This window comes from Lemur catta, chromosome 3, assembly GCF_020740605.2.
Source record: "Lemur catta isolate mLemCat1 chromosome 3, mLemCat1.pri, whole genome shotgun sequence".
Classification (NCBI taxonomy): domain Eukaryota; kingdom Metazoa; phylum Chordata; class Mammalia; order Primates; family Lemuridae; genus Lemur; species Lemur catta.
In genome coordinates, this window is record NC_059130.1 from 37,729,698 (window position 1) to 37,740,542 (window position 10,845).

General features: G+C 42.1%; 1 non-coding gene across 1 annotated transcript; it reads right to left on the reverse strand.

Annotated features, from left to right (window-relative positions):
• Positions 1-7,349: 7,349 nt before the first annotated feature.
• On the reverse strand, positions 7,350-7,453 carry LOC123636203. Its single transcript, XR_006734406.1, has one exon. It is a non-coding gene; the product is annotated as a U6 spliceosomal RNA (small nuclear RNA).
• Between the last annotated feature and the right edge of the window lie 3,392 nt (positions 7,454-10,845).

Below are 10,845 nucleotides of genomic sequence, written 5' to 3' on the forward strand. Positions count from 1 at the left end.
CTAGCTGACTCCCTCTAGAACCCCAACTCCAAGCGCTGCTTGGGCTCACCAGGTGCACCGACCCATCGTCCCTGCGCCTTCTCACTGCCCGTCGTGACCTTCAGGCTCACCTTGCACATTTCCTTTCCCAGCCAGAGTCCGCGGTCCTGCTCAACTCTCTTGTTCTCACGCCCTGGCTGGCGCCTTCCCCCGATGCCAGCCCTGACATAACTATGCTGAGCTATTCATGCCCGCACCCAGGCACCGAATCGCAGGATGTGGCTGGACAAAACACGCAGCTGGCTTACTGGTCTTAATGTATGGGCACGGAGCTCCATGGTGGCACTGCCTCATTTACTAGTTAATTCACTTTTCTATTCTTCGAGAGGCTATTTTACGCCTTTGCCGTCCAAACCAACTCCCTTAGGTGTCTGCCCTCCATTAGGTTCCTGCCTCCGACGTTTGCACCTACAGCCCGTCCGCCTTCGCGCCCCCGCCTCCCGCTTCTCCCCGTGGAGCGGCCGCGCTGGAGCGACCGCTCCTTCTTGGGGGAGTATCCGGGGCCGCCTCTGCCTAAGTGGCCTCCGCTCCTGAGCCTGAAACCCTCTATCCTCTGACTCTGCCTTCTGTTCGTCAGAGCACTCACCACCATCTGACTTACACGGCGCATTTATGTTTGTTTGCTTGTCTGTCGTCCTTACCCGCACGCGGGCTCCGTGCAGGCAGTTCCCCTCTTGCTGCTCCGCCTCTGGTCATCTCTGCCTCCCTGTGCCGGGTTCAGCGCCTGGCTCACAGCAAGCCCTCAGTGAATGAATGGGTGAATGCGTGAACAAAAGAGTGGATCCCTCTCTCTTTTTCTTTTCTTTTCTTTTTTTTTTACATTTATTGAGCTAGACTGTTTTCTTTTTTTTTTTTTTTTTTGAGACAGAGGCTCACTCTGTTGCCCGGGCTAGAGTGCCGTGGCATCAGCCTAGCTCACAGCAATCTCAAACTCCTGGGCTCAAGCGATCCTCCTGCCTCAGCCTCCCAAGTAGCTGGGACTACAGGTATGCGCCACCATGCCCGGCTAATTTTTTTTTCTATATATATTTTTAGCTGTCCATATAATTTCTTTCTATTTTTTTTGGTAGAAACGGGGTCTCGCTCTTGGTCAGGCTGGTCTCGAACTCCTGACCTCCAGCGATCCACCCGCCTCGGCCTCCCAGAGTGCTAGGATTACAGGCGTGAGCCACCGCGCCCGGCTGAGCTAGACATTTTAATGGCTATTCCGCAGATAAAAAAAAGAAAACTTACAGCGGTGTCCTGAATGTCTGGAAATCAACAGAACTGGTAAGTGCTAGAGAGGGGCTTTGGATCCACCTTACCATACTGCCTCCACACTGATGAGAAGATCTGTTTCTTCCTCTAGAAAGGAGCGCAGCGTCTCTCCCCAGCCAGGACCCCCGTCATTCTGATGGAGAAGGGCAGAGATGCGCTTTTGAACATTGCAACAAGAGAGGCATCTCCAGTCTGCCCAGGTCAGCTCTCCCCCCTTCCAGCCATCGTCACTCTGGGGTGCAGGGAGTATTGCCTGGACGGAGGAAGTACAAATGTCTTGCTCTGTATCTTGACCTGGGTGGTGATTACTTGGTGTTTATTGTAAGTGAGGAAAAAAATAATTTTCTTTCCAGTCTTCTGAGTTCTCAGCTGGGACCACTTAGGCGAGGAAGCCCCAACATTGACTGACAGATGAGAGGAGGAGCAGGAAGCCCTGAGAGTCTCCATGCTCAGACCCCATCCAGAGCTCCGTCTTTACCTCGCACATTCCTCTGGAAGAGCCCCTTGTACTCTGTGGGGTTCAGGTCCCTCTCCGAGGCTCTGGAACTTTTCAGGGGACTTTTCAGTGAGATACAGGGAAGATTCGAAGTTGAGAGCGGAAAGAGGCCACAGGGCCCTGATGAAGAGTTGGGCTTTCCCATCTGGCAAGTTGAAGCAAAATCTTTATCTCACTCATCCACAGGAAAAAGGATGACTCTCCTCCGTGTGAGGATGTGGCGCCTCAAGATGGAGCCCTGTCAGCTGCACACACAGTCCGTCCTCGGTAGACATGTATTGTTTTATGCTACCTGCTAGAGTGAGTGCCAGGATCAGACAGGAGGACCTTGAGGCAGGGGTAGGCATTTATGTCCTCTCTTCCATGTCTCTGTGTCTCTTCCTCCCCCACCCTGGCAGTAATCCAAAAGAATGGGTCTCTGTTGTGAATTTTTGAACTGCTGACTTGGGAGAAAGTATAAACCGTGACTATCCAGAGTTCAAGTTCTTGATCCATACTAGACTTGGACTCAAAGTCTGGTTCTATCCTTGCTAGCTGCGGTGGGACTTTGAGCAAATTACTCACCCTTTCTGAGCTTCAGTTTTCTCATCTGTAATCAGAGAGGATAGATAATAGTAGCTACACCAAAGGGCTGCTGCGTGGATTACAGAAAATTATATACATATAAAGAACACTTAGCACAAAGGTGGCATGCTATAAGCATTCAGAAAATGTTAAATAATAGCATACTAATTATTGTTAGGTTAGAGGTATAAACCATAGGCTGCAGCACTTTTCTAAGTGCTTTGCCTGTAATGATTCAATCACTCTTTCCAACCCTTGAGGTGGTTACTATTAACTCTCAGTTAAGGAACCGCCCAGAGAGATTCAGTGAGTTACCTGACATCCTACCCATGCACATAACCATTGTAATATGTTGCCTCTGCTCCAAAAATGGGCTTTACCCATGTGACATAGTCACTCCTGGGGAGTTCAAGATGTTTTTCTGTCACTTGACTTGTGGTGGGTTAACATGAAATATTTGGTCTGTTGTAAGTAAGTAATTTAGTTTAAGTACTGGAGCTTAAAATTCTTTCGAGAAGAAACATTTATACTTGTTATTTCCTGTCATGAATTTTGGTTCTGCGAAGTCTGAGCTAATACTTCCAATCTGCTGATGACACTGGAAAGGACGTGACTGTGAGACCCAAAGGTGTGTATTTGGGAGCACATCAGTCATTGCATTTTTCATTTTATTCTGTTGTTTAGTTACATGCAGACAAATCTAGTAACTCCCTTAATTTACCCAAGACGTCTGAGCCAAGGAAAATTCAGGTTTATGCATATTTGGATGTGTGCTTTTTGCACATATTCCAAATGTGTCTTTTTCTAAGTAAGAGGAGTATGTGGGAAATGAGGCTACAATATTGTCTTAGGATCGGGTTCACAAGTCCCATGTAATCTAAGGTCCAATACTGTCAATAATAGCCTGAATGGTAGAAGTATTCATAAATATGTGCAGTGTTCACAGATAACAAATCTTGTTTTTTAATATCTTTTCCTGTTCCTCTTTTCACTGACCTCTTATCTCACCACCTATCCCTCCTTGAAATTAATTTTGATTCACCTCCCACTGCTGACTGCTCATAGCACCTACTGCTGAGGTCACGCACTTGGCATTTATTTACATTCTGCTCTTTATGTATGTCTATTAATACTTGTATCCTTCATGTCAGCCAGTTAAGTGATTATTAACAAGATAAAGGAAAGTAAACTAATTGCATGACAGGATGGCAAATACAGGTCATATTTAACTACTCTTTGTATAAATCTAAGAAAGTGCTGTTTGTATACAAAGCAAGAGTATGGTAATTATGAGTGTCTTCTCTAGTTATGAAAAGCCAATTTCTGAAGGATCTGTTCTTAATATTTGCAGCATGATGTTGTGGAATGATCTCTGAGGGCCCAAATCCCTGAGTTCTACTGTGTGACCTTGGGCAAGTTATTTAACCTCTCTGAAACTCTAATTATTTTTATCTAAAATGATGGTTTGAGTTAGAGATCAGTGCTGTGGGCTGAAAGTTTGTGTCTCTGTAAAATTCGTATGTTGAAATCCTAACCCCCAAGGTGATGGTATTAGGAGGTGAGGCCTTTGGAAAGTGATTAGGTCATTAGGTTGGAGCCCACATGAATGGGATTAATGCCTGTATAAAAGAGGCCTGAGGGAGCTGGGTTGTCCCTTCCACAAGACACTGAATTGGATATTACCTTGATACTGGACTTCTCAGTTCTCAGTCCAGGACTTTGAGTAATAAATATCTGTTGTATATAAGCCATATAATCTATGTATTTTCTTTTAGCAGCTCAAATGAACCAAGTAAGATCCTTTTAGAATAAAAACTTTTTAGGATTTTAGGAGTCAACTTTGGATTATTTTTGTAGTTGAAGTAAAAGAACAACATTTCTTTTTACTTTTTATTTCTCTTTAATTTACTTTAAAGTTATTTTAAAAACAGTTCTATAAATCAAAAATTTTACCAAAGTCAGACCTTTCCCTATTTAAATTTTTAACACTGAGAGCTTCCTCCATTCTATGATAATAAATATATAACACAACATATTTCCTCTATTTTAAATTTGTATCTAGTTGATACACAGCCATTCAGCCATTGTGGTGACTAGACATCTTGAATGTTCTATAATTCCCCAATTAAAAAAACCCTGTTATCTATATAACTAAGAAAATTTAAAATCCAGCCACATTCATATACCTCATTTCATTTTAATTCACAAAAATGTAGCCAGGAAAATCATAGTGACCTCTCTTGTGTTCTAATTATGTAAAATGTGTTGGTTATTTATTGGGTTATTGATCAATAAGAGCTTATTTCCCAGTTTCTGGCTCTGTTGGTAAAATGCAGGGATTGGTTGGTTAATTCTAAGTCTCTTCTTCCTTTCCTCAATTGGCGTTTTCCCAAATAGGTTCTGAGTCACCCTAGAGGCATTGTCTGAGACAGCCTGGCTTGAGCAGCTCTGTCAGCAACATCTCTGCGTGGGCACATGCTCCGTGGTCCCTCCCTCTGTAGCACGCAGCAAAGAAGGTGTGAAGATGTGACCCACCTCTGACAACAATCTCGAAGAAGGAAAGGGCTGTGTGAGGTCTGGGCTAGAAAAGGATTTTACATTTCTCTTTGGTATGGCTTGACTTTTCCAGATAAGCACAAGACATCTTTAGAATTCTTGAGTGTATTTGGAACAGAGAGAGGAAAAAACCCAAATCTATTTAAGATTCAGCAGAGGGCTCAGAAGCATAAGAATTCAGGCAAGTTACCACTTGTCAATGACTTTTATATAATAAAAACAGCTTTCTTATTTCTTCTGATTACATAAAGCGTTTTTGTTGGAAAAAAGACTGAAACATACATAAAAATATAGCAAGTTAAATAAAAGTCATCTGGAATCCCACCACTTTAAGATATCCAATTAACACTTTTATAACTTACACATAACTTCTCACTAAGCACACACACCACTCACATACAGACAAATTTACAGAAATGGGATGTAATAAATGTTGTTTTATTGCAAAGCCTTTACAAAATGTTACTTCTACCTCTACCCATTACGCTTGTATACGCTCTCCCTCAAACAAAGAAAGTATTATTAACTTCCAGGTATGTATCTTTTATATACTTTAATCTATATAGATACATAAATACTCATATATAATCTTATATAATTTTATTAATGTATACATATACATAGTGGCATATGGGATAATGTACCTTTTCACCAATAATATGCTATAGAAACCCCTTTGAGTCAAATGGTATAATTGTTATTTATTATTTGTTATTAGATATCCTAATGTTTCACAACATAAATGTCTTATTATTTATTAAACTATTTCCCTTTTCATGAGCATCCATCTTTTCAGTTTTTTGCCACTCCAAAGCTATGAGTTTGTGATGAACTAGCACTTGTAATGCTAAGCGTCCCTAAGTTTCACTTTTTCAATTTCTAATCCGGATGGTATTTTTGTCAATTATTAACTTGCTATCATTATTGTTCAGAAATTCAATATGATATTGAGGTTCCCCTTGGAATTCTCATTCAGACACATGAAGGGGTATGTGTAGCTTCTTTCTGTAATTTCAGATAGTGGCCTTTTAAATTCAGACCTTCTTAATACGGTGGTCGGATCATGTTTCCAGCTTCAGGAGCTACATACGAAGTCATTCCATTGGGAAACTGTTGCTAAAGCAGAAAGGTTCTGGGTGGCTGACGTGGCATCACAGTTTACAGTGTCTGCCAGCTGTGAGTAACAGCAGGCTGTCATGATGGGATATAGCAGAAGCAGCAGCAGCAGCAGCTCCTGATTAGGGGCAAAAGATGTAAGTACTTATTTTCACCATTAACCAATTGGCCCCAACCAAACCCAAATTAAAGAATGCTAAGAGGGAGTACAATTCCCACAAGAGACCCTTCTAGCGGATTTGGCCGGCACATGGTTTTCAGCAAAACGAGGAACTTCACAGGGTCTTGTTTGAAAAAACTAACTTCAGCTGTGGCGAATGCCACTTTCAAAGCCTGACTCCTTGGATTGCCTGCATACCCTGGCAGGGGCTGTACCTGGGGGATGGAGTGTATTGCTGTGTGCAAAAGAATAAGTGATTTCAACTTATAAAAAAGTGTTAGGCAGGTTTGATTAAGGGAGGATGAAATGAGGCTTAGCAGTTATAGTGTTTGGGGAGAGGAGAGAGCCTGTTAAATATTTTAAGGAGGATTCAAGTTTGTTAAGTCTGACTTGGAGGCCATGTGGAAACTTTTGTTTTCAAGCTGTATAGATGACTAGGGGCATGGTGCCTGGCATGACAAATGAAACCCTGGCATGGATCCTTTTACAAGAGGTGGCTCTGTGGTTGCTATTATCTTCAGGATTCATAAACCATGTGTTTATGAGATAGTGATTATTTTTTCTTTTTGTTGAGATCTTTGATGTTCAGCTCTGCATGAAACCTCATAAATGACCCATAACCATTTAACTTGAATGTGGCCAACTTATTGACAAATAGAAATATTTGATTGCCACCTCTATGCTGGGGATACCTGAGTGAACAAGATGGAAGAGGTCCCTGCCCCTGTGGAGTTTGCCGCTCAGCAGGAAAAACAGATGTTATGAAAGGAGAAATGAACACTGGGCTGGGAGTTGGGAGACCTGGATGTAGGTCCTGGTATTGATCCCAGTGAGCCATATGGTACTCTGGGCTTCAGTTTATATGCTATAAAATGAATGCTTTGGGATGGATAACCTCTTCAGTAATCGATTACTCACCTCATGTGAGTTTTCCCCTTGCTGGACAGCTTCTCACACAGCACTGAACTTGCTCCACATCCAATTTGGGAACAGGTGCTTTATTTGTGAAACGGATCTCACATGTCACCAACCAGGCCTCATCAGACTATAATTTTCTGCAACAGAAACTTGAAGCATCCTCCTAAATGGGGCCACTTACAATATAATATTTGTAGGAGGAATGGTTACTTTCGAGAAAGATGTCTTTTTTTTTTTTTTTTTTTTTAAAGAGAACACTTCATGAATTTGTGTGTCGTCCTTGCACAGGGGCCGTGTTAAACTCTGTATCATTCCAATTTTGGTATATGTGCTGCTGAAATGAGCACAAGAGAAATAAGTCTTAAAGGTAGCCATTCTACACAGACTCATCTTAAATATCTGAATTTCTGTTTTCAAATGGTTACTGATTGGAGCAAGTACCTTCTCAACTGCTGCTGACTTTTGAGGGGCAAAGGCACAAAAACCTGACACTAAGGAAAATGATATGGCTTAAAATAAGTGTGACCCACAGACTTAAGGCTGAAAGAAATTTACCTGAGTAAAAAAATAAGCCAGACTGTGGTTTCAAATAGAGTAGAAAACACTGCCCATTGGCGGCCGTGCAGCACAGCCTCAGGTTCCTGAAACTCCTCCCCATCAGCTCAGTCATTTTTGACACTGGGAATTGTGGGAGTTTCATAACATGTTAAGTAGAATAATGAGTAAAATCAATTTTTTAAAAACATAGTATATGTACTTTTTTCCATCAACCTTGCCTAGGCTGGCTCACAAAATTATCTGCATGGACACTCATATATCCCTTGCTGCCTCCCTCCCTTCCTAAAGGCAGAGGTGTATTTCCTGACCTGGGACAAATGCCTGCTCTTGGACTGTCCATTCCCATAAGCCTCCTCTGCGGCCTCCACATTCATCACTCAGTTCCTTTATTCTCTTGGGTCTTCAGTCTCTCCTTTACGCTGCCTTTCCACTGCCTTTCCACAATAGGTGAAAACATGTCCGAGTCTCTTCCATTTTATACCAACCAATTGACCAGTTAGCCAACTAGTCAGTGAACAAACACAATTCCTCCTTACTGTTCTCTTCCTTTTCTGACCCTTTCACAGCCCTATGAGATCCAGTGGACACTTTGAAATTCTTTTTTATTGCTTAAATTTTTTTTTTTTCCAGAGCTGGGGTCATGCCATGTCCTAGTCTGGCCTTGAGCTCCTGGCCTCAATCCACCCTCCCAAGTAGCTGGGACTACAGGTGCCTGACACCGTGCCTGGCTCAAGTTCTTGTATAACTTATCTCTTACTATATTTATTCTTTACCTCTTCCTCTTTCTTGACATTCTCTCCTCCTGTGGTTGCCTTGATGTTATTCTGACTTTGCCTTCTCTATCTTCATGGACTTCTCTTTCTCTGCTTTTTACCTTAAACACTTATTTTCTTATTTTGAAATTTGTGCTCTTCCTTGACAATCTCATTCATAACCATGATTTTAATTATGACTTGTGTGCTGATAATCAAAGCACATACAAATCTTCAGGAAAGAAGCAAAGTGTAAACAAATGAACACTATCAACCACAAATATGTGTCCCTGCAGACTTCTCTGGGGAACCCCTAACTTAGATTCCCTGCTGCAGACACCTCCAGTATATTGTCCTGCAGACAACAACTCACTGTGGCCCAGCCCGAACTTACTTCTCTCTGAGCTGGCTGCCCTTCCCTGCATTATCATAATGTACGTAATCTCTACTCTGACACATCACAGTTTATTAAAGTGACAAGTTTACTTCATTGCCTCTCCATTTGATGGTGATAACCTAAGAAATAGAAATATGTCTTTTGTTTCTGTATTCCTAATGCCTGTAACAGCATGAGTCACATGATAGTTATGCCATAAATGATTATTGAATGAATGAATAGTGGACAGATGACTGCTTGCAGCTCTAGGTTGATATTCTATTAATATTATCTCAGTCAACCCAATGGGAAGCATCCTTCCTTCCCAGCAGTTCAAGCGTCAGTTCTGGGTGCATGTTTTTTGGAATATCTCTGGACCTGTATTGGCTGCTGAATTAATCACCACGGCCAGGGAGATGCAAGACTCTTACTGTCCAGGTCTGAATTTTGTGCCCATTCTTAGAGCAAGGGATGAGGTCAGTGCCACACAGGATATAGAAATTGAGAGGAGGCAGGGATGTTAATAAAAGGAAAATTGATGATTTATTGCCAGAAGCCAGAGGGCAGGATGCTGGGCTGACAGAAATATCAGATGTTCATCATAAGTGTGCACAAACAACTTGGATATTAGGGGAGCTGGGCTATGCTCCTGTCTTCTTGGCTGGATGAGGCAGTTAGGACGCCTTCAGTCTCAACACTTCTCTTTGCATCCTAGGCTCAAGTCACACTGAACATGAAATGCACCGATGATGCCGTGAATGTACCAGGGCTTCCTTGACCTCTGAGCCCTTATCATATCCATCCTTGTGCCTGGAACACATTCTGTCTTGCTCTCTTTCCCTTCTTTCCAGGATAATGCACTCTCATGTTTCATATCTCAGTTGAGACAATTCTGCTGGGAAGTCTTCTCTGACTACGGTGGATAACTTTGCTGTGCCTTTCGTTGGCTTCTTACCGTCATCCTCTTCTAACACTTATCCTTGGAATTTCTGTTACCTTGTCTGTGTCCCGTTAGGCAGTAAACTCGAAGAAGATAAGGAACAGGTTCACCTTGTTCACTTCATGTGGCCTGGACTTAACACCTACAATGGTGCTTGGTACATAGTAGACACCCAATTAATATACAATGAATGCAGTGCTCAGTTTCCCACCCATTTCTTGGTTATCATAATAAATAGCAGTGCAAACTGTTCTGGGTTCTTTCCATATAGTTCTGGGGCTTAGCAGCTTTCTTTGAGGAGCTATGGAGAGTCAGTTCATATGGGAGAAAAATCTTTTTATTACAACGAATAGCTGAATTAGTATTGTCTAAAATATTATTTGTTGAATGTTGGAAATAATTTTTTTATTCTCCCAGGGGTGAGATTATACCCCAGTCAGATTCATTTAGTGACAATTTATTCAGTGAATGATATCTGGCCAACACTAGAACATGGTGCCGTAGTGTCATATGTCATGGGACATGCAAAGTATTGCGTCCTTAGTGTAATGGGCATGCTCCTAACGATCTTGTGTAGAAAGTATATCACAGAAGCAAAGTTGGGAAGGGCAGTAAGTATTTACTCAGCATGCAGAGAATCTACAATGTTCATTCATGGGATGTTCCCCCCAAATAGTGAACTTTGGCCATCTCCCTTCTGGTGACGGCAGACGTGTATGCTTAGAAAAGAAACTTCATCGTCTTGTCGTGCCCTTCAGCATCCTTCAGAAACTGAAATTTGAACTTTGTTTTTTGGCATCATAAGTGGCTCCTATGGAAGTTGCCCTGATGTGCTAAATTTAGTATTAGAACAGCACTCATGGGGAGCTTTGCAATAGCTGCAGTCACTCATTCCAGACTGAGAGAACAAGGAATGCGAGTCCACAGAAACATGTGCACGTATTCACGCTGTGCACACACATGGGCTATTTCTGTACATGGAGAAGTGGGCAGAGGAGTAGAACTTGCAAAGTGGTGTGAACCTGTATTGGCTGACAAATGGGACAAGGAGAAAATAACAGAAATTAGTCTTTGAGTTCTTATTTTTATGATTAAATATCTATTCTAATCTAC